The sequence below is a fragment of the Nicotiana sylvestris genome, chromosome 12 (genome assembly GCF_000393655.2).
Source record: "Nicotiana sylvestris chromosome 12, ASM39365v2, whole genome shotgun sequence".
Lineage (NCBI taxonomy): Eukaryota > Viridiplantae > Streptophyta > Magnoliopsida > Solanales > Solanaceae > Nicotiana > Nicotiana sylvestris.
The window spans coordinates 120,728,875-120,754,019 of record NC_091068.1 but is presented as its reverse complement, the minus strand read 5'-3'; positions in this window follow the sequence as shown (position 1 = coordinate 120,754,019).

Sequence of the window (25,145 nt, the reverse complement as noted above, 5' to 3'; positions counted from 1 at the left end):
AAGTTGGGAGCCCGCCCATATAATAGAGGAATACATTTCAGTCTTTGCATTTCAAGTTTTGAAGTTGGGAGCCCACCCATATAACAGAGGAATACATTTCAGTCTTTATATTTCAAGTTTTGAAGTTGGGAACCCGCCCATATAACAGAGGAATACATTTCAGTCTTTACATTTCAAGTTTTGAAGTTGGGAGCCCGCCTATATAACAGAGGAATACATTTCAGTCTTTACATTTCAAGTTTTGAAGTTGGGAGCCCGCCCATATAATAGAGGAATACATTTCAGTCTTTAAATTTCAAGTCCGGAAGTTGGGAGCCCGCCCATATAACAGAGGAATACATTTCAGCCTTTACATTTTAAGTTGAAGAAGTTGGGAGCCCGCCCATATAACAGAGGAATACATTTCAGTCTTTAAATTTCAAGTCCGGAAGTTGGGAGCCCGCCCATATAACAGAGGAATACATTTCAGTCTTTACATTTTAAGTTGAAGAAGTTGGGAGCCCACCCATATAACAGAGGAATACATTTCAGTCTTTACATTTCTAGTTTTGAAGTTGAGAGTCTGTCCATATAATAGAGGAATACATTTCAGTCTTTACATTTCAAGTCTGGAAGTTGGGAGCCCGCTCATATAATAGAGGAATACATTTCAGTCTTTACATTTCAAGTCCGGAAGTTGGGAGCCCGCCCATACAACAGAGGAATACATTTCAGTCTTTACATTTCAAGTTTTGAAGTTGAAGCCCGCCCATATAACAGAGGAATACATTGAAGTTTGAAGTCAGTAAAGCAGAGGGTTACAACAAAAATCCCCACTAGAAATCAGAAAGAAGACCACAAGTTGAGCCAGAAGTAAAGAAACATCAGAGGAAACACAAGGCAACAAGACAGCGAGGCAATAAGGCAACAACAGTCCCATGACCAAGTTTAAGAATAAATCTTTGTAAAGCATAGATTATAGCTTAGTCTAGCTTCTTCATTTTTTTTATGGTGTAATAAGGAGGTCAGTAGGCAGTATCAACAGCAGCAGCAGTAACAACAAAACCGCAGCTTCATGGTAGTCCTAGCTACCAAAAAATTCTGAACTACACGCGACATGATTCCCTTATAACCAGGGATATGTAGGCTGTCCAAAACCAGGACTCGGTTGCGCCTTTCCTTTTTATTTTCTTCCTCTTTTGAATAACGATATGATCAAAAATTAGTCGCATTGTTCACTTTATCTTTGCTCGAAAGATCTTCGTGTTTTCGAGCAAAAAGGGGCAGCTGTGAACACCTAATTTTTGACAACATTTAATTTTTTATCACTTCTTTTATGTAAATATTTTAGGAGGTTTTAACCTACTATTATTTTAGCTTTATTACACTTTTTATTATAGGATAAAAATACCAAAAAAAAAATTAAAAAGTGAATTATCACTATTAATATATTTTTTTTTTGTTTTTTTTATATAAAAAAAATCCGAAAATATTAATTTTTTTTAAAAAAAATAAAATAATTTCGGGAATGATTTAAAAAATAAGGAAATGATTTTAAAAAAATAAAAAATAAAAAAATAAAAAAAAGTAAAAGAATGTAGAAAATTTAAAAAAAGTAAAAAGTTTTAAAAAATTTAAAAGTAAAATAAGGTTGGAATTAAAAAATAAATATAAAGGTATCTAAAAATTTAAAAAATTTAAAGTAATTGAAAGTAGCATTTTTAAAAGAAAAAGAAAAAGAAAGTGGTTTGTTTTTTTAAAGAAAAGTTAAATAAAGTGAGATTCTCTTTTAAAAAAATAAAAAGTGGGATTATAAATAAGATAAAAGTAATTAAAGTTGGAATTTTAAAAATAAAAGTAAATAAATGTGGGATTTCTTTTCCTAAAAAAATAAAAGCAATTTGTAAGTGGGATTTCTTTTAATTAAAAATAAAAAAACAAACCTGAAAATTTCGAAAATTTTGCTATAAATAAAAGAGTAAATTTAGGAAGAAGAGGGTTCAAAAAAAAGGAAAAAATAGATAGATAGAAGAAAAAAAAGAGGGGGCGGAAAGAGCGGTATACACTTGATATACACTCTAGATACAGTGGATATACAGGGACAGAATTCATTTTAGAGAGAGTAAAAAAAATAGAACCAAATTTTCTGAAATATTGAGAGCGGAAGAACACCAGAGAGAGTTCAAAGCTAGAAAGAGAAAACAAAGAGAGATTTCCGGACTATTTTTCTTCTCCATTTTTACTAGTTTTCACCGTGTTGCTGGGATTTCTGGATTGAGGTGTTGAAGCTACTGTGTTGGGCTTTCTGCTGCTGTATTTTGCTGTATTACTACTGTTGTTGACTGCTCCTTCATCTTCCTGTATTTCCATTATCCAGGTACATGTTCTACATCTCTCAAATTTAAAGGAAAAGAAGTAAAGAGTTGTTGGAATGGATTTCTGAAAATAACTATTTCTTTGTGTTTAATTTGATGTATAAGCAGTAGTTCACTTGATATTTCATAGTATGTATTGGAATGATTTTGAAATGCATAAACTGGACTGATTGAATCTATTTCTACAAACATGGAACATCAATTGTAATTAATCTGAGTTGGTGATTACTAGTTATGAAATATACCGTATTATATTCTTTTGTTCAGTAGTCGTGAAACAGTTTCAAAAAGTTTATGTCATAAAACAGGTTCAAATAGTTTATGGAAATCAGCATGTTGGTTAAATAGGTCTAATTCTGAAATCGCGAGTTCACTTGAGTAAATAACATCATTTTAAATAGCAATGTAAATAATGTTAGTAAATAATGTTAGTAACTAATGTTAGTTCTCGAATGTTAGCGATTAATGTTAGCTTGATGTCAGTTTTAAGCATTGATGCATTTTTCAACAAAACCGTAAAAGAAAAAAATGGTTTTGTATTCCACATAGATTAACTCCAATAATCCAATTCATATAATAAAGCTAAAGTTGAACTGGATCGAAATGATAGCTGGTTTGTTAATATTTACAACGGCAGGTGGCGGATCTTAAGTTAGGTAGCGGGTTCAAACTAGAAGGTGTTTCCTTTTTGTTTGGACCCGGATTTGAATTTGAAGCCCGAACTATTAATGCTAATTGATTAGGATTTTTCTTTATTCTTAGAGACCAATAAATAGGAAATCATAGTCGCTTTAGGATATCCTTGAATAAAAAATGAGATGAGCCTCGCCGAATAAAAAATACAAAATTGCGGGGCCCTCAATAAATATTTGTTTTAAAATACTTAAACTTAGGGACGGGTCGTTTAGCCAATTTCACGGCCTTCCCCAAAATATAACAACGCGCAAATCACTTCCGGCGCGCTTTAAATAATTTACTCCCTTAAACTCGGGTGCACATTTATGTGACCCAAATCCAAATCTCAACGAAGTCGAAATGTGTCGCTAATCACGGGTACATTGATTGTGACGTGGTTCAATATGCATTTCCACAACGTTGCAAATTCCTTTTAAAAAATAATGAATAAGACGAGCCTCGACAAACAAAAATACACAAGCTGCGGGGCCCTCTATACGTGTTGGTAAAATTACTTAGACTTCGGGATGGACCGTTTAGCAAAATTTCACGGCCCTACCCAAAATAATGATACGCTAGTCGCTTTAGGCGCGTATTTAATAATGTTATCTTCTTAAACTCTGGTGCACATTTATGTGACCCAAATTCAAATCTCAACAAAGTTGAAATGTGTCAATAACCACGGGTGCATTGATGTGATGTGGTTCGAGATGTATTTTCACGATGTTGCAATTCTCGGTAAAAATAATAATAATAAAAGCGGTACACAGTTAAAATTTGCACATAGATTCAACATGTATTAAGAATCATATAAATAAGCCAAATATGACAGTTGAGCGACCGTGCTAGAACCACGGAACTCGGGAATGCCTAACACCTTCTCCCGGGTTAACAGAATTCCTTATCCGAATTTCTGGTGCGCAGACTGTTAAACAGAGTCATTCTTTTCCTCGATTCAGGATTCAACCGGTGACTTGGGACACCACAAATCTCCCAAGTGGCGACTCTGAATCTTTAAATAAAATTCTGTTTCGATTGTCCTTTAATTGGAAAAACTCCCTTTACGTCCCTTTCCTTTGCGGGCGCAGGCGAAAAAGAAGGTGTGACAATTGTTTCTTGTATTCACAATCATAAATCATAAGTTATAATTGGTGTACCAGTGAATATAAATAAATGACCCTTACTACTGACTCTTTGCCCTAAAAATGTTAACCACTTTAATAACCCCTTTCGTCTGGAAAACTATTTGGTGTAGGCATCTGGATTTCATTAATCTAGTTAAGCATTGTTGGATTAATGATAACTTTGTCAATGCTCAAGAAACTTTTAGAAATGAAGTCATTAATTGGAAAAATGAAACCTTTGGTGACATTTTCAAAAAGAAAAAAAGGATCCTAGCTAGCTAAGTGGCATCCAATACTCTCCTAATTATCACAAGAGCCACTTCTTACAAGACCTGGAATCTAATTTACAGCATGAGTATAACTCCATTCTATCAATGGAACATGATTTCTGGAAACTTAGATCTAGAATAAGCTGGATTAACTAAGGTGAGGCTAATACCAAGTTCTTTCATATAACAGCCTCAAATCGAAAGTGTCGTAATGCAATTATGTATTTTACTGACAATAATGGTCAAAGGATTTTGGATCCCAATTTAATTCTAGACCATGCGCTAAGTTTCTTTAAAAGTGCTTTTAGGACCTCAAAAATATCCTCCCCTAATAACATCCTCCCTTAATAACATTAACCTTGATGAGACCTCCTTCACTAAAACAATTGATTGAAGCAACCTCGACAACCCTCTTAATAATTCTGAAATTACCAATGCCCTATTCTCCTTCAAACATTTTAAGGCCCCGGGTCCGGATGGCATTCATCCATTTTTCTATAAAAAATATTGGCATACTACTGGCCCCTCCATTACTAACTACTGTCACAAAGTTTTTAAATCTCAATCACTTCCTAATAGATTCAATGATACTTTTGTTTGTCTAATACCTAAATTTTCCAACGCAAATAACCTCAAAAATTTTCGGCCAATCGACCTTTGCAACACCTCCTATAAAATCATCACTAAAATTATTGCTAATAGGATAAAACCTTACCTCCCTTATTTAATAAGCCCTATGCAAGCTAGCTTCATTAAAATAGGAGAGAGTGTGACAATGCTATAATAATCCAAGAGATTATGAACAATTTACACAAAAACAAGAAGTCTAATTTTGACATGATCATTAAATTAGACTTAGAAAAAGCTGTTGATTAGTTAGAATGGTCCTTTGTTTATAAAACTCTCAGGTTTTTTAAATTTCCCCCTAAACTATCCCATCTAATAATGCATTGCATTTGTACAAGCTCCATGAGTATCATAGTAAATGGTGTGAGAACTAGCTTCTTCCAACCAAGTTGAGGAATTCGTCAAGGTGACCCCCATTCCCCCTATATTTTCATTCTTTGCCTTGAGTTATTATCTCGACTAATAAATTATCAAGTAGATACGTTGCAATGGGACCCCATCTATTTTAAACATAAAAATCCTAACTTCTCTCATATCTTCTTTGCGGATGATATTACCCTAGTGGGCAAGGCTAACAAAAAAATGAGTTTTTGTATCAAATCTTGTCTTGATTTCTTTTGCACTGAATCTGGACTTGCCATTAACAAAACAAAGTCCAAAATTGTGTTGCCTAACCACTGCCCCCTTGAATTAATTTTTTTTTTAACGGACCTCTTTTGTATTAAATCAATGAAGGAATTTGGCAATTACCTAGGCTTTCCAATTCTTAATCACTCTCCTAGAGCTAAAGACTTACAGTTTTTAATTGACAAAATGCAATCCAAATTGTCACACTGGAAGTGTTTCCTTCTTGAACATGGCAGGAAGAACCACTCTAGCCTCAAGCACTTTGAGTGATATCCCTACTCACTCCATGCAGTACACTCTTCTACCTCCTAAAATCCTAAAAAATATCGACAAGGTCCAAAGGGACTTTATCTGGGGTTCCTCTAATTCCAACAAAAAACTACACCTAATCAATTGGCAAGTTGTTACTAGGGATAAAACTAAGGGAGGATTAGGGATTCATCAAGCAAAGTCAAACAATCTAGCCCTTCTTTCTAGTCTTGTTTGGATACTCCTTAATAATACTTCATCTCCCTGGGGTCAAATTTTGCTATCCAAATATGGCACTAGGAATACCATACATAACTTCTCCTTCATCTGAAAATCTATTTTACAAGGTTGGAAAGTTTGCAATAAGGGGATTCTATGGCACCTTTGTACCAACTCCAATACTAACATTTGGAACAACATTTGTATTTATAATTATAAACCACTTAGAAGCCTAATTGAAGGTCCCCTCAACATAAGTGATCAGGACCTTTGTTTAAAAAACCTCATTCAGAGGAATGAATGGAATAGCAAGGTCATCTCTTTTGAACTACCTGACAATATCCGCAACAACATTCTCTCCAATCCTACTCTTGGCAAAGGTTTAACAACTGAAAAAATATGTTGGCATCTTAATTCTTCAGGTAACTTTTCGACAAAGTCTTGCTATAAACTAATCCATGAATATGACCCTACCACAAGACCCTTTAAATGGATTTGGGAGCTCCATTTCTCGGTTAAAATTAAATTCTTTTTATGGCAATGCATGCACAACCTTATTCCTTGTCGGGCCTACTCAGCTAAAATAGGTATCAATATTGATCCCAACTATACAATCTGTAGAGTAGGAGTTGAAGACATATAACATATCTTTACTAGCTGTTCTATCTCAATGCACTTTTGGGATAAAATGGGCTTACCACCTCTGGATATTGAGAATAATAAAAACTGGCTAGCAAACTTAAGAGATTTCTTCATTAAGAATTGCAATTATTCCGGAAAGTGGACTACTATATTTCCCTATTGTATATGGGAACTATGAAAAAGCAGGAACAATAATAACATCAACAACTTAAATAACAACCTGGACATAAGAAAGTTCATACATGCATCTTGGGAATTTACTTTCTTCATTGAAAGAAATCCTTTTGTGGAAAGAACAATCAAAGTAGAAATTAGTTGGATAAAACCTGACAAAGGCTTTATTAAATTAAACTGTGATGGTGCTTTTGATAACAAGAGTAGCAGGGCAGGACTTGGAGGAGTCTTTCAAAACAACAAAGGTGACTGGATTGTAGGCTTCCATAAAATATGCAAAGCAATTTCTCCCATCCATGCAGAGCTACAAGCAATACTAGAAGGGTTAAAAATAGCAAGAGACATGAACTTCACAAGGATAGAAATTGAAACTGATTCTACTGAGGTTATTAAGCTCATTTACGAAAATAACTCTAACTATTCTAATGTTGTTTGTGAATGCAGATGGCTAATGCACCAGCTGAAGATCCAAACGCTGAAGCATAATTTTAGAGAAGGAAATATGGTGGCCCATACACTAGCCAAGCAAGCCACCAAAAATGTTTCAACGTCTAAATATTATTACCATGCACGTCCACCTTTTTTATTGAGCAAGAAATTACAAAGGACAAACATAGAGTTTGTAATGGCATTAGAACTTTATCTAGTAATTTCTGTAACTATTTGGCATCCATGGGTAACATTAGTGCCCTCAAACTTTCTGCCATGACTATGTAATTTTGCTTATATAAATATATATATATATATCCGAGTGTTATGTTCAAAAAAAAGAATACAAATAAATGAGATTCCATCAATGATCTTTCTCTTCTCACGATTCCCTTAACATTTGTATGACTACTTTTCTAGATATGCTCCGCTAGACCAAATCGGTGTAAATGGTCTTTTGGAAACACACTAAGATAGCTAACATCACACTAAGTCTCAAGTATCTGATCGGAGTCTCTAAGGGTACAAAACCTTAAGTTTTCAGAAAAACTCTGGGTCTCACACAACAATAAGTTGAGAATGGACTTATGTTAATCCAATTGGCTGACATTAGCACACACGATATGAAACATGTGCTACAACATTTTCTCCTTTTTCCCAAGAAACGTATGTCTTTATCTCATAAAGAATGTTGTACAGATTATATTTAGACACCATAAGTATCTAAATTTGGGTTCTTTGCTCTACAATATCACTTTTAACTCACATCTGGCTCACAAAGTAGACTAGGTGAACGTTTTTCACCCTAATGACCTTGTCATTGCTTAAGCGACATTCTAATTTTAAGCGAATAGCTATCAAATTATCCTTATGATAATTTTGCTTAATATCATGTCTCAACTCCTCACATCACTAAGATAAAAGCAGTTTCCTGTGTGAGAAGGCCAACCTCTTGTCTACTCGATATACTTAAAAAAATGAACAAAGAATATGCATAACATTCAATAATAAAAATATGTATGTATGTATGTAAATAAACTTTATTAATAATCAGAGAACATTAGTTTTGTGAACACGGAAAAATAAATAACAAAATAAAGTATCTCAGAGTCTACGCAAGCCTTGAGACGTAGTATGTCTCACAAATACATCTCTAGACAAAGGCTTGGTCAATGGATCTGCTAGCATATCTTTTGTAGACACATACCTCACATTCACTACCTTGCATCTAACCATGTCTCTCGCATAGTTATACTTGATATATATATGTTTGGTTTTACAATGAAACTTTGGGTCCTTGGTGGAGGATATTGCAGCCTCACAGTCATAGTAGACTAATATTGGTTCAGTATTTTTAGTGATATCCAACAAGTGATCCAAGAACCTTTTCAACCAAACAACTTCTTGTGATGCTGATGCGAAAGCCACGTATTTGGCTTCCATCGTTAATAGAGATACATATGATTGTTTCTTACTGCTCCATGATATGGCGCCATCATTGAGTAAGAAAACATATCCTGAGGTAGACTTCCTCATGTCTAGATATCCTCTATGATCAACATCATTGTATCCAACTAATCGCAGATCCTTGTTGCCTCGATAACAAAGGGCATAATCAGTAGTTCCTTTCAGATATCTCATGATCCTCTTTACTACTTGCCAATGTGGTAAACCTGGGTCAGTTTGATATCTACTTACCAAGCTAACTGCTTTACAGATATCAGGTCTAGTGCACACCATAGCATATATTAGACTTCCGACTGCGCTCCTATAAGGAACTCGGCTCATTCTTTCTGTCTCTTTAGGGGTCTTAGGACACATATGACTTCCCAAGGTATGGACTTTACTAATAGGATTTTCAATCGGGCTACTATTTTGCATAATGAATCGTTCAAGAACTTTTCTAATGTAATTCTCTTGTGAGAGATACAATAGTTTCTTTGGACGATCTCTTGAAATCTTAACTCCAAGAATATATGCAGCTTCGCCCATATCTTTCATCTTAAATTGAGATGATAACCATGACTTTATCTTGGTTATAAACTCCTTATCATTTCCAGCTATTAGTATGTCATCTACATACAATATTAAAATCACAAGCTTGTTTCTTGATCTCTTAGTATAAACTCAATGGTCTTCATCCATCATGGTAAAACCATTGGATACAAGAACATTCTGAAAGTGTATATACCACTGCCTTGAAGATTGTTTGAGGCCATAAATAGACTTCAAAAGTCTACAAACCTTTTGTTTGTGGCATTTTTTAATGAAACACTCAGGTTGTTCATATAGATTTCTTTTATCTAGTTCTCCATTGAGAGTTGTACAATGGGCCTTTAGACCAAAGTTCATGTTTGCCAACTTTAAGAGAGGCCGAACCTCTTTTCCAGACATATTGAGATGGGCTTTAGTCCAATAATCTATATTCTGCTAGGCTTAAAAAGAAGCCCAATTCATACAATTTATCCATCATAGACAGAAGCCCAGTAGCCTCTCTATTAAACTAATTTTTAAAAAATGTTACTTTTCTTATTAGTGTTAGATTAGAGAAAAAGGACGAAACTCTCATCTGTTAGCATCAGCCGCCGCAGACGTGAAGCAGCAAGCTCCAATTAAAGAGAAAAAATTAGTTTCTCCTTTCCTCTTTCTCACTGCACCTGCCAGCCCCTTTAATTTTAGGAGCAGAGAAAGCTTTTAATTTTAGGAATAGAGAAAGCTTTGTTTCTCTTCCTCCTTTTTTGTATTATTTTCTGCCTCTTTGTCTCTGACAATGATTAAAAATAAAGAAGTTATGTTTCTCTTTTTCTCCCCTGCCATGACAATGATTTGAAGCACCAAGCTTTATGTCTTTATTATTTAGACTCAAAGGTCATAAGAAACAGTGGAGAATTTTAGGCAGCGATACGAAGACAAAAAAATATTGTGTAACGGAAGTACACGACGACATTCAGATAGATCCAAGAATAACAAGAACTTTATTTTACTTATTCTTGTAAAAAAAAATTGAAATTGATTTAAAACTTAATATTAAATCAGCGTATAGAGTTTTATTATCAAACCCAGTTGCACATGAAGTTTTCAAAAAATATCACTGTAAACCTTTAATAGAATTCTGAGTTCTTCTAAACTTACAGTGATTTTTTAAGATAATAGATCCTAGCGACAAGTCATAAATACATAAAAAGATAGAGCTATTTTATTTTATTCGGACCAGAAAACCAGCCTATAACTCTGATACCAATAAAGGAACACGTTAATCTAAACACATTAGATAGCTTGTAAATCGTAAAACGAGAACTTACTTGTTCTTCGTGAAGCGGGAGCGAAAGTGGATTGAACCGCGGCTGAAATTACTGGTCGGCGGTAATTGTCACGGTGTGTTGGAGCAACCCCAATTTCTTCACAGGCTAAACCCTTGTTTGGATTGAAAGAGAGAAAGAGCGCGTGGAAAAATACTGCTTAGAGTCTTCTTTTTGTTGTATAGCACTAATTGTACCCTTACTTGCTATTCCATCTACATGGGACTAAGCCCTGCCCCGCATCTTGCATGAGGCTAAGCCCTGCCTCCATATTTGCATAAGGCTAAGCACTGTGTTCCATCTACATGGGACTAAGCCCTATCCCGCATCTTGCATGAGGCTAAGTCATGCCTCCATATTTGCACAAGGCTAAGCACTGCCTTCCATCTGCATGGGACTAAGCCATGTCCCGCATCTTGTATAAGGCTAAGCCCTGCCTCCATATATGCATAAGACTAAGCACTGCCTTCCATGTGCATGGGACTAAGCCCTATCCCGCATCTTGCATGAGGCTAAGCCCCGCCTCCATATTTTCATAAGGCTAAGCACTGCCTTTCATCTGCATGGGACTAAGCCATGTCCCGCATCTTGCATGAGGCTAAGCCCTGCCTCCATATTTGCACAAGGCTAAGCGCTGCCTTCCATCGGCATGGGACTAAGCCCTGTCCCGCATCTTGCATGAGGTTAAGCTCTGCTTCCACATTTGCATAAGGATAATCTCTGCCTTCATTTACATGAGACTAAGCTCAGTCTCCATATCTGCATGAGGCTAAACTCTGCATTCAATTTACACTCTTTCACCGAGACTAAGCACTGTCTCTCCGGTACTATCTATTTGCTCTTTTGTCGGGCTAAACTCTACCCTCTATTTCACAAGACTAAGCCTTGTCTTATTAATATCATATTATTGCATCTCATGGGCTGAAATATCGTCAATCTGTCCAAAGGCGTCATAGTCTAAAGGCATCATCCTCATAGCTGGAAGACACCATGCCATGGCTTGAGGATCTCTCAAATTTGCACATAATTATTCAAAGGCGTCATGGTTCGGAGACACCATATTCATGGCCCCAGAACACCATTTGATGGCTTGCGAATCTCTCACTAAACAATTCATGGCACAGGACGTCATCCTCAACCGTCCAAAGGCAACTTTCGTGGTCCAAAGGGAATCTGCATCATGTATAACTTTTTGCACAAATACATGTTTGTAGCATCTTTCTATCTGCAGGTGACCAATAAGAAACTGCTAACCTAGCAGGAGCGACCTCGCTCCAGTTCCTTCAACTATCTCAAACCTGACCGTTCACCATAACCACTATTTCAACCATCCCGAAATCTCATATCCGTTCTTGTAATGACTTCATCGGTACATTCCGCCGATGGATCCGAAACTACACATGGCCTGATTCCTATAAAACCAGGGATATGTAGGCAGCTCAAAGACTAGAGTCCGACCTCTATCTTTCAAAACATCTCATTCGGACAAAATTGGCCATCATTTCCTTACCTGAAAACTCTTTCATCCTTCCCAAGTAAAGAAGGGCGGCTGTTGATACCCAATTTTTCCCTATAATAGTTTTAAAATACATATATACCTTTAAAATTATGCATTAGCATCAATGGATATTTTTCCATAAATTTACATCTTTAAATTAATTTATTTTCAATATTTTCCCCATATAAATAATTGTAAAATTGCATCAAAAATGAATTTAAAACATGTCTTGATTTAATATTACTATTATGGTCCTATTGAGTCCAAATTATTGTATAAATAGCCAAATTGGCACCTTTTGACTATAATTACAATAACTTTGCATTTATAGCCCATGCGTATATTTTGTATTATTTTACCAGAAATTAGTCCTTTGCATTTTTAAATACTAAATAACTATTTTTAAAACATTTCTATGCATGAAATTCATTTTTATAATTAATAATTATTTTATGAATTATTTTTTAATCAATTATTTGGGGTATTTAACAAATAGCCTTTTATATTTCAATTTTAACCCTTTTTATACCAGCCCAAAACCCCTAGGCCCAATCTGTATGCACCCGACCCAAATCCCTTGGCCAATCCTGGACGTTGATCATTTTTGATCAATGGTCCAGGACTCCCCTACCATAATTAAACCCATCTACACCCCCCAAACCCTAGTCATTTACCACCATACCCCGCCGTCACCTGTTCTCCTCTCTCTCGAATGTTCTCTACCCAAACCTTAGTCATTTCCCACCATACCCCGCCATCACCGGCTTAGCCCTCCGTTCTACGATGTTTCTCTGTCGTCTCAGGACTATATCGGCCTCCTGCTTGCTATGGTATCTCCATTTCTTGGATCCTTGAGGAGATTCTCAAGGGACCCAGGCAGTCTGTTTACACCTTGGGGTTTTCTTGCCTATTTGAGGCCATTTGACTCGACCTTGCGTAAGATCTTTCTCATTTAATCCATGGATTCCCAAGTCTATGTTCTCATCTCTGTTTTACTTCTAAAAAACCCTAATTTTATCTTTAATCTTCTCAGATCTGTACAGATCTGAGATGGATTGAACGTATTTCACATGCTTTCTTGAACCAAAGAACTGCTAAATCCCGTAGCCGATAAGAAGCCAACTCTACTGCCTCTGTATCACTAGCATGCATAATCCGCAGTGTATGATGAACCTGATCAATAAAAGTCTGCAGTTCCTCCTTGGGGTCTGATCCGGTAAACACTAAAGGGTCTAGATTAATAAAATCACAAACTCTCGTACTAACCGGTTTATCAACAGCACTGGTATTCTGCCTTTGAGCCTGAGCAGCTACCAAGCTAGTCAACAACTGCACTGCATTCCACATATCCTAGTTTGTAGTGCCAGATAGAGGAACAAGTGGTGCTGAGTGCCTCCTAATTTCCTATGGAGGAGACGGAGTAGATGAGGTATAAGAAGGCATCTCACTCTGAGCCTCACTTTGTCCTACTCTGGCTTGGGGCACCTGACTGGTACCCTCTCCCGCAGTTGTATCAAGCCATCTACTAATTATTTGCTTCCTAGTCGAAAGCATTGTTGAATGAAAACAAGGTGAATATTAGAGATGAACATTTATGACTCAACTCTATGCACGATCTAGATTTAGAAAGAAGGTAACAACCCTAGATGTCATGTAGCCTTCTGATTATAAATGTGGCGCGCTACACATCCATAATCAAGACTCTACTAGATACGGCTCATAGACAATTCCTAGGACAGACTTGCTTTGATACCAAGTTTGTCACGACCCAAACTAGAGGGCCATGACTAGCACCCGACCATACTTGCCGAGCACCAAAGTACATTTTATCTAACCTTCTTTATTATCTTTTAGGGCTGACAAGATCAATATAAATGGTAGACATGGATCATAGACAACCAACAATAAAATATGATGACATGAACATACATAACATGGGATGACCAAACAATCAAGAAATTATATATAAGGTACGAACAACCACGCTACCATGAAAGACTATACAAAAAAATCAGCCGGTAAGGCATACCAAACTATACATGAGTCGACATTTGTCTATGAGCCTCTAAAGGAACATAAGTGTTGCAACATAGCCGGAATAGGGCCCCGACATACCCATAATGTCTATAACAAAAATGTATACCAAGACCATGGCAAGTCCGGAGAAGGGATCTCACCAATCACTGCTGAACTGGACAGCCTACTATGGTGGGGGAGCTGCACCTGCCTGTCTATCAGGACCTGCAGAATGACATGTAGCGTCTATAAATAAAAGGACGTCAGTACGAATGAAGTACTAAGTATGTAAGGCAGGGAACCATAAATACGAACGGTAATGTAAGCAGGGATATAGAATATACAACTTGTAACATCTGGGTACCTCTGAGGGCTACTGACATGAAATGCATGATACATATGTATATATACATAAATTTTTAAAACATATGCCTCTATGGGCATCATCATCATCATATCGCACCCGGCCGTAATAGGCTTGGTAAAAACGTACCCGGCCATCATAAGGCTCGGTAGAATCGTACCCGGCCACGTGAAGCTCGGTAAAACCCAACTGATCAGTGGTTGCACAATAAGTGTCATACTTGGCCGACTATAGTGCAGCTCGGTAGAGTAAAGTAGATACATATATATAATGCATGCTCGACTCCTGGAAACGCGTTCTAAACATTTTGGAGTGACGTAAGGTCGGTATCCTCTGTACACATTATTAGGACTAACTCTTCACCATGAACCTTATAAGAATTAGGAAGTACCAACAATATTGATAACATAAGAATAAGAGAAGTAACATCAACATCAATCATTCCATAAGAGGGGAAACAATGTAAGCACTGCTAGCTTCTAAGAGTAGAGTATCTTTAGAAGCTCGTTCATTACATTATGTACGATTGGAGTCATGCAAAAGAAGGAAAGGGATATCCTCACATACCTTGTATATACTGACCCAATCTCTAGCTACGCAATTGTCATGACTCCTTAGTCTACAATAAGAGAAACGACACTATCATTATCATTTAAGCGTCATAACTATTATGTATCGACCACAACCTATTTTACGATGCAACGGACATCACCTCCCCTATATATATGTCTTCACACAATTCAAAAAAATCACCAAATAGCCCAAAAAACATCAATAATAATTATATTGAGCCTCCCAAAACAGTCCACACACAACCTAATCACTTCATACATACGACGGCTACCGTAGTCATGTCAAACGACCCGGAAGTGTTACGAAGAACGACCAGTCCACAACCCTACATCTATATGGTGTTTCTCCACACCCTTCCTCCTCCAAAACTCCACAAAATAGTAGTAAATAACGCAGCCCAACAACAACACAAAGCAGTCCACAAAACAGTCCGCTATAAGTGAATAACTCGAACTCACGGCTTCCGATCACTGTCCCGTGAGTTATTAGATGTATAGAACGAATTACCATGAATTCACAGCATAAAAAATGTATGAAAGAGAGCAGTAAACTTACCTTACTTGTTGGATAACTCAGCCCTTCCCTTGGTTCTTCAAACTCTAGGTTTTATCCTCAATTAGAACTTAAAAAAGAGGGAAAATCGATTAGGGTTTGTGGATAATTTTTGGGAGGAAGTTTGCATAGGTTTAGGTCTGTTTATTTGTCATATATAATGAGGGTTATATTGCAGGAGATAACCCTTTAAATGGGCTCTTTGTCCAACCCGAAATTTCCTATTTTTGGGCTATCATTTAACCAAGTAGGTGACACACCTACTTGTCACCTAGCAGCTTGTGCAGTCTCGCAAAAATGCATATATCTCTCTACTCCGATGTCGTATTGATAAATGGTTTAATGCATTGCAAACCAGACTCATAGATCTTCAATTTTATAGGTAGATCACCCCGTAATTCCAAATACATTCAAAGAAAATCTTAATAACATTTGACCTAATGTTTAAGTAAAATTATGAACCTAAGTTGCGACAACTTTTGTCGACTTTTGTTTCATAACTCGTTTGACTTCAAGACTTATGATACGGATATTACCTGATTCAAATACCTTAAAACAATACCTCTTAAGTGTATTAACCACCTCTAGGTTTACCCAAAAATACGGCTGACAACATCCTTGATTCGTTTAACTTCTAATACTTGTTAACCACCCTTATACACCTTTGTATTATTTAAGATCAATAAGATTAACTTCTTATCATATTAAAGATAATCTCTTCATAGATTTACATCGACTACCTTATGGCATGAACTAACGCACGTGAATATGGGTTATAACATAATTACCCTTAATTAAGGGACAATTACACTAATTAGTGTGTAATTGATTATGTGGCTTTCTTAATTGTTGAATGATTCATCTCCTTTATCCTATACTTTTTGCTCTTAACTACTATATATACTCTCCTCTATTCTCACTTCTGACACACGTACATTAGTTCACCGCTACACTTACACTCTAAAAGTTCTCTCTTTGTTCTTCTCTACTACTTGTGATATTCATTGGCCTAGCCGGCTGAAAGCCAAGGTTAACCATAGCACAATCTTTGCTCTACATTTTGTGTTCTTCTTCCTAGCTGGTATGCCTCTAATGAAATTTTAGAATCTAAACCCTATGTGTTTCATTACTGCCTTAATTCATCATCAGTTATGAGTGCCATTATTGGTCATGTTTACTGTCTTGCTTAGCATGCCTAACACTGTTTGTTTAATATGTGATTAGCATGTCTAAATTATGCTTGCATGTCTACTGTTTATATAGCATGTCTAAATCTTATTTTGTTCAGTGTGTGATTGGCATGTCTATATCATGAATGCTTGTGTGGTGTTTTGCCTAGTTTGTTCATTTAGTTCCTTTCCTACTCTGCTTTGCTAAGTCATCTAGTCTCTCAAGGCAACTCTAGTTGTGTGTTTGAGGTTTATGTCTTCTCAACATGTCTCTGTTGTAATCTTTGCTCCATGTCTCCATCACCTACCCTTGTGACTAACTTATCAATTCTACCAAATTCTTAAGAATTTTGTGCATTTGTTTGCTTATGTGTATCCTATGTATCCATAACCTCTCTCTCCCTGTGTGGAATCTGTTTGCCAAAGTGTTTTTTGAATTTGGTTGTTCTGTGATTTGTGTTCTGATTTCAAAGTATTTTCATACTTTTCTCAAGCTATTTTACCACCAAACTAGTACTGGTTTTCAGAAAATCTTTTCACTTCTAAGAGTCCTCTCTATACTGATTACGAAAATCTTTTTCAAATTATGTCAAGCACTCTCACTTACTCTTAGATTATTAAGTCCTACCCCTTTGGTATGTGTACTGCTTAGAGATCCTTGAGATCTCTCTGAACCTTGGCATATCAGGGCTGACTCTTCCACACTGCACTTACTCAATCCTTATTGTGAAAAGTCTGGGTGTGAGCACTGCCCGGGATCCTTGAAGTAAAGCCGGGAAATCCATTCAATTAATCGGGCATAAACTCTCCCCTTGCTTTGCTCATTTTCTCTTAATACGCTTACCTTGCCCGTTTAGGTTTTCAAGAAGTAGACACGGGCAGGGAAATTCCTAGTTAGGTTCTTTGTCTCAGTGCTCTCTCAGCGGCCAGCTACTCTGACACACTTGGACATGAAATTGGCTATGAAATCCTTGGCATTTGAGACTGCTAAAGGCCTGGTACACCAAGATTTTCTTTGGGCCTACTTCAAGCTCCCTATAGCTTAATTTATGTTTTATTTATGTAATTTATTCAATCATTGGTCTGTAATAATTCATTGTAAACAAATATTGGGGTGATTAGTAAAAAGGGAGGGTAGTTGCATGGTACTGTGGATAAAACTGGGTAGAAAACATGCTATAGGTTTTGTGTTCTACGAATCCATATTAGAATCCATGTTCTAGGACAGTGTGTTCATTTGCATTTAAACCATGATGATATTGTGCATTAGATAACATGATTTTAGGATCTTCACATTTATGACTTCAGCATACTACATGCCATATATCACTATTCCATGCTTTAATTTTGCACAAGTATTGTCACTTAGAGATCCTGCTCCTAGGCTAATAATCTTGTCTTAACAAAATTATCACTCCTGTATGCATTAGATACCATGCCTTTTAGGAATTCTATTTGCATTTCGTTGAACATGTCTATTTCGATTAAAATAAATAACTGGCTATGAAAAGATTTAAACAGCCTCACACATAGGCACCATGTCTTAAAATACAAATAAAGCACCTGTTATAACCGGTATCGCCTAGATTAGCATGCTCATAAGTTGAACAATCTCAACTATTCAAACAGTTCCTATAATTGTGATTGCATACAGTCCCACACCTAGGCAAGCCTTAGATAATCAGTCTCTATATAAAACTGGAAATTGCATTTTGATTGTGTTAAACTACTTAAGTTTTACAGGGCTATAAAACCAGTAGGCAAACTGGTTAGGATTCTGCCACTTCGCTTAAAACAAACGCTGCATATTCTATTTTGTGATGTTCATCTAGATATCATGTTCCTAGGCTTTCTGAACTTATTCAAAATTAGTTGTTTGAGATGTGCTAATTATTTGCTTATGTACATGTGAAGGTAAACATGAGCCTTAACTGTTTTTCCCCTATTTGATTGTCCTATATGTTCTTTGCTTGTCGCCTAGATTTTCCTTTTTAAACACCTTAGGCTGTCTAGAACTGCCCAGATTTAGAGGTCCTAAACTCCTCCAAGACCATAAGGAAGGGGACGGGTAACAGCATGGTTAGAGGACATTAATTAAACTCGCTTATATAACCACTAAGGGAAGGGTATTGGGTAGTAAAAGGACATGATGACATGTGCGCTAATGCAATGTGTAGCCCCTCTCATTGAGAAGTGATTACCGGGCATTGCATGGGTATGATCCTGTAGGCTAATCAACTTAGGACTTCCCATTCCCAATTCCTATATGTGTTTAAATCATCTAAACTTCCTTTGCTTTACATATGTATGTGTAAGTTGTCCAAACCTCTCTTACTTTCATTATCTGAATTTTCTTGATCATATATGTATTTAGAATGTTTAAACTACCTTTATTTGCAAATATGTGTTGAAATTTTTTACTTGTTAAAATGACTAATTCACATAGTTTAAGTTTGGTCGGGACCCACCGTTGTGGACCGCGAGGGGTGCCTAACACCTTCCCCTCAAGGTTATTTCGAGTCGTTACCCTAATCTCTAGTAATGCAAACTAGTTACATGAGTTAATCGCTCTAGGTTCCCTAACGCACCATAATCCTTAGGTGGCGACTCTTCAAATACCCAATTCCCAAAAGAAAATGAGTTGTTCCCCCATGAATGTCAAAACCCGGACTCCGCGAGGAGAAATGGGGGCACGACAATTTTCCCTCATTTTGGCTAAAGACTTTTGAAGTTTTGATTATGTCTTGGCATGTTTTATGTTCGTCCGAATCTTCGACGGCTCAAACGAGAACCTCGATTATGAGTCGATATGTGACTATAGCTGAGTACCTCGGGAGGTTCGCTTGAAGGCTGAGTTTTCGAAACCTTTTCATCAAAGGCTAATTGTTTTCGAAGCCTTTTTATTGTTCGAAGCTGATATTATTGAAGCTCCTTTGCTTATGTCGAGGGTAGCCTGATTAACCAGTTCTTTTCGAAGTATTTGAAGGCCTTTAGTTTTATGGCGGCAGTCGGACATCTCCAAGTCGCGTTAATTCGGTCGTAGCCTTTTAGTTCGACCGTAGTATTTAGTCCCCGTGTGTGGTGACCTTGGCATCTATATCGAGGGTATGCCTTTTTAGGGGTCTTACAAGTTCGAATATATAGCCTTGGCCTTAATATCGGGGTTATGCCTTTTTAAGGTCTTATAGTTTAAGTATGCCTTGTTGAGGTCTTATAAGCTCGGTATTTCCTTATTGAGGTCTTATACGTTTTGGGCACGCCTTGTTGAGGTCTTACAAATTCGATGTTGCCTCACTGAGGTCTTACGAGCTCGAGTTTTTAATGGCTTCGATGAGCTGACTGTCGATGATAGTCCATGAGTGTTCAAGGATTTTTGGCCCTTGAGCCATTTTGCATAACAGTAGTAAACTTCTTTGAGGTGCACAACATTTTTGACAAGCAGAGAGGCTTCTTTGATTACTCAATATATGTGTACATGTTCTTGCCTTTGGAGGCTCGATTGTTCTATATGATACGGTTCATTCGACCATTTGGCCTAATACAATATTTTCCTATCGAGGTCCCCTTAGGCATAACTCAATTTTTTTGAAAAGATAACCTCCGAGGGGGCCCCCCCCCCGCCAGTATTTGAGGCTGATTTAGAAGAAGCCTTGAATACCTGTTGAGTTCTCCTTAGGTAGCATATAGGTGTTGCCTCATTAAAAAACCTCGCCGGTAAAACCCATTTGGGATAAAACCCGATCGAAGGGAAAAAGAGTGCAATGCATGCAAACCCAAGGTCTTCGAGTCGAAGGGTGCTTCGGCATCTCCCATCGAACACCTGTAAGAAATTAGTGTGAGACATAAAGCGAAAAGGGAGAAGGTTATACCTTAGCAATAATAGCATTTGAGCATTGATATGTTCCAATTGCTTGGAAGTTGCTCGCCTTCCATGGTGCCGAGTTTGTAGGACCCTTTGCCTACTACTCCGAGGACGCGGTACGGTCCTTCCCATCTTGGTCCTATCTTCCCTTCATTTGGGTTTCAGCTGTTGAGGGTGACTTTCCTTAGGACTAAGTCCCCAACTCCGAAGTATCGGAGGTTTGTTCTTCTGTTATAATATCTCTCGATCCTCTGTTTCTGGGCGTCCATTCAGACTAGTGCAGCCTTTCGCTTTTCATCTAGTAGCTCGAGGGCTGTAGTCATGGCCTTTTCGTTCGAGTCCTCGGTGGCATGTCAAAATCTGGCACTTGGCTCTCCGACCTCGACCGGTATCAAAGCCTCAGACCCGTATACCAAAGAGAACAGTGTCTCTCCTGTGCTTGACTTTGAAGCTATTCGGTATGCCCATAGTACTTCAGGCAATACCTCTCTCCATTTTCCCTTCACATTTTATAACCTCTTTTTCAAGTTTTGGATGATGGTCTTGTTCGTGGACTCGGCCTGTCCATTTGCACATGGGAGATAGGGCGTTGATAGGATCTTCTTGATTTTATGATCTTCGAGGAATTTTGTCACCTTGCTGCCTATGAACTGCTTCCTATTATCACATGTAATCTTGGAGGGGATCCCGAATCGGCATATGATGTAGTCCCAGATGAAGTCAATGACTTTTTTTTCTCTTATCTTCTCGAAGGCCTGTGTTTCCACCCATTTCAAGAAATAGTAAGTCATAAACAGGATAAATCTGTCTTTACCTGGGGTCGTTGGTAGGGGCCGACGATGTCCATCCCCCATTTCATGAACGACCATGGTGATAAGACTGAATGTAGTTGTTCACCTGGTTGGTGAATCATCGGCGCAAACCTTTGGCATTTGTCACACCTTCGAACGAATTCCTTGGTGTCCTTCTCCATGCTATCCCAATAGTAGCCTGCTCTGATCACTTTTTGAACCAAAGAATCGGCGCCAAAATGATTCCCACAAGTGCCCTCGTGGATTTCTCAAAGTACATAATCGGTATCCCCCGGTCCCAAACATACTGCTAGAGATCCATCGAAGGTCCTTCTATATAGGGTTCCATTCTCGTCAAGTGAAAATCGAGTTGCTTTGACTCGAAGGGCCCTCGATTCTTTTGGGTCTGTGGGCAGCTTCCCGTTTCTCAAATAGTTGATGTATTTATTCCTCCAATCCCATGTTAGACTTGTTGAGTTGATCTCGGCATGGCCTTCTTCAATCACCAACTTGGATAACTATACTACAGCCCCCAGGAGTATGTCATCTTCTTCGACGGACTGTGAGCACCTAATTTTTGATAATATTTAATTTTTTATCACTTCTTCTATGTAAATATTTTAGGGGTTTTAACCTACAATTTTTAGCTTTGTTACACTTTTTATTATAGGGTAAAAATACAAAAATTAAAAGGTGAATTATTACTATTAATATTATTTTATTTTTATTTTTATTTTAAAATAATAAAAGAATTCCGAAAAAATATTAATTTTTTTTAATTTTCAGGAGTGATTTAAAAAATAATAAAAAGGGAAGTATTGAATAAAAAAAATAAAAGTAAAAGTAGGTGGAATTCTCTTTTAAAAAGTAAAAGAAAGTAGAAAATTAAAAAAATAAAAGTAAAGTTTTGTGGAAATTTTAAAAAAATAAAAAGTAAAAGAAAGTTGGAATTAAAAAACAAATATAAAGGTATCTGAAAATTAAAAAAATTTAAAGTAAAAGAAAGTAGCATTTTTAAAAGAAAAGCAAAAGAAAGTGGATTGTTTTTTTAAGAAAAGTTAAATAAGTGGAATTCTCTTTTAAAAAGTAAAAAAAGTGGGATTTTAAATAAGATAAAAGTAATTAAAGTTGGAATTTAAAAAATAAAAGTAAAGAAAGGTGGTATTTCTTTTTATAAAAAAAAATAAAAGCAATTTGTAAGTGGGATTTCTTTTAATTAAAAAATAATAAAATAATAAAATATTTTTTTAATTTTTTTTTTGGAAAAATCTCGAAAAATTTGCTATAAATAGAAGAGAAAATTTGAGAAGAAAGAAGAAAAAAATAAGAGAGGGGGAGGAGAGAAATTTAGGTTGAAAATGTTTATTAAATTTTTCTTTCAATATTTCGGGCCTTGAATCTTGGGTTTGAAGAAGAGTTGATTGAGATTTTGTTGTTGCTGCTGTATTGACGCTACAACTTTCAGATTTTATTCATTTGAATTCACTCTCTTGTAGGTATGTAATTCAAGCTCTTGAGTTAAAAAATGTTGGAGCATCTTTATTGAAGCAGAAGCAAATTGATTTGGTTCTTTTGATAAAGTTTCTTTCGTATTTAATATGTTCGCATGAATGATGTTTCTTTGATTGAGTGAATTGAGATTTGCAAATGTTAACGTTATTTTAGTATGTTCATGACTCTGTCTCATTTTTTTTCTTTTTTTTCTTTTTTTTATTTTTCTTGTCTCATGACTTGTAACCAGCAGGTATTGTTTTGTTTACATTTAGATTTCAAACTCATGTAGCACCATGTTCATATTTTGAAATTTAAAGAAGTATGTGAAGTTGAACAATTTGTCAACATTAAGGTGTAAAAAAAATAGATTGCGTTAGTGGAAGGATCTTATCTTCAGTTTATGTTATTGGCTGCATATTTTCTTAAATTAACCATGTGAATATTCAATTTCCTCTGCTTTAAAATGGTACTGTAGAAGTTATAATGGTGATACTACAACTTTATCTTTAGCATAGTGTTAATTAAATTAATTACTTTAAGTGTTCTTTGTTATAATCAAGTTTAAAATGCATTTTTGTATGTCCATGTTTGTTTTGTTCCTTCTGGTTCATCCGAATAGTTCTCAGCATGGTTTTTTTTGTGCTCATATGGTCATTTAAGATTCATTATTTTGTTATAAAATTTTGTTAGTTTCTTTCTAGAATTTGAAAACGAAAGTCGGTCTTTTGAAGATGATATGGAGATGAACCCAAAGCTGGCACCTGTCTTTTGTTATTTTTACATAAATGTCAACTCCACCTTTCTGAATTGTAGTATGCTATAACAAAAAGTTCCAGTGATATACATGTAGCTAACCCATTTCTTTAGGCCTTTTATACTTATCAATTTATATCACTCCATCCACAACAAAACATCAAAACTCATGACCCTCATTTAATTAATTTTAAATCCTTAGAATTCGAGGCATGCCATTTAGCGAATTTTCTATGGCCCTCGCAAAGTTGAAAAAATGTGTAGTTGCTTTAGGCGCGTAATTTGAAATTACCTTCCTAAACTCGGGTGTGCATTTCATGTGACCCAAATCCAAATCCCAACAACGTTAAATAAAATGTATCGTGGACCGCGGGTGCATTTATGTGACGTGGTTCAAGACATATTTTAAATGACGTTGCAATCTTCCTAAAAATGAATAAGAGCGGTTAATAAGTTAAAATTCAACCATAGGCTAAAACATGTATTAAAATCATATAATAGACCAATTATAACAGCTGAGCGACCGTGTTAGAACCACGGAACCGGGGAATGCCTAACACCTTCTCCCGTGTTAACAGAATTTCTTACCTGGATTTCTGTGTTCGCGGACTGTAAAACAGAGTCAATCTTTTCCTCGATTCGGGATTTGAACCGGTGACTTGAGACACCATAAATTATCCCAAGTGGCGACTCTGAATTTTTAATAATAGATGAATCCCGTTTTGATTGTCACTTTAAGTTGGAAAAAACTCCCTTATACCCTTTCCGGGGTGTAGGAAAAAAGGAGGTGTGACAGTTCTGGCGACTCTGCTGGGGACGAGAACCCAGAATCTTTGGTTCAGGGTTCAGAATTCGAGCTTAGATGAATTGTTATATTTGGCTTTATTTATTATCTGATTTTATTCACATGTTTGGGCCTGATGTGCTAAATGCTACTTTTGCCGCTTTGATATTTGGTTGAATTTTATATAAACTGTTACGAAACTCTTCTCTTCTCATCTTCGGGGATGTGCTCGCTGGTCGAGACTCCCTATTCTGTTAGTATCATACCTTGAAATAAGAAAGAGGCTCGGACAAGTTACTAATCCGGATGGCCTTTTGGTTCCCGGTACGTAGCCCCCTCCTCGGATCGAGTTGTCTGCTCGGGTACACAGTCTAGAACACATGCCCTGGTTTTGAACCTAGAATAACTTAGCCTCATGCCGGATCCCTAGTAGGAACGCTTGTTTGCATCATGTGCATTTTGACTTTGGGGACTCAACACAGGGGTTAGGTCCGTCTAGGACAAGTATACCCAAAATAACAGACCATCTTGATGCATCCTATGTGCTACATGTTGCATCTATTCAAGGGTAAAAGGATCATTTGGCGGACCAATGATAGTT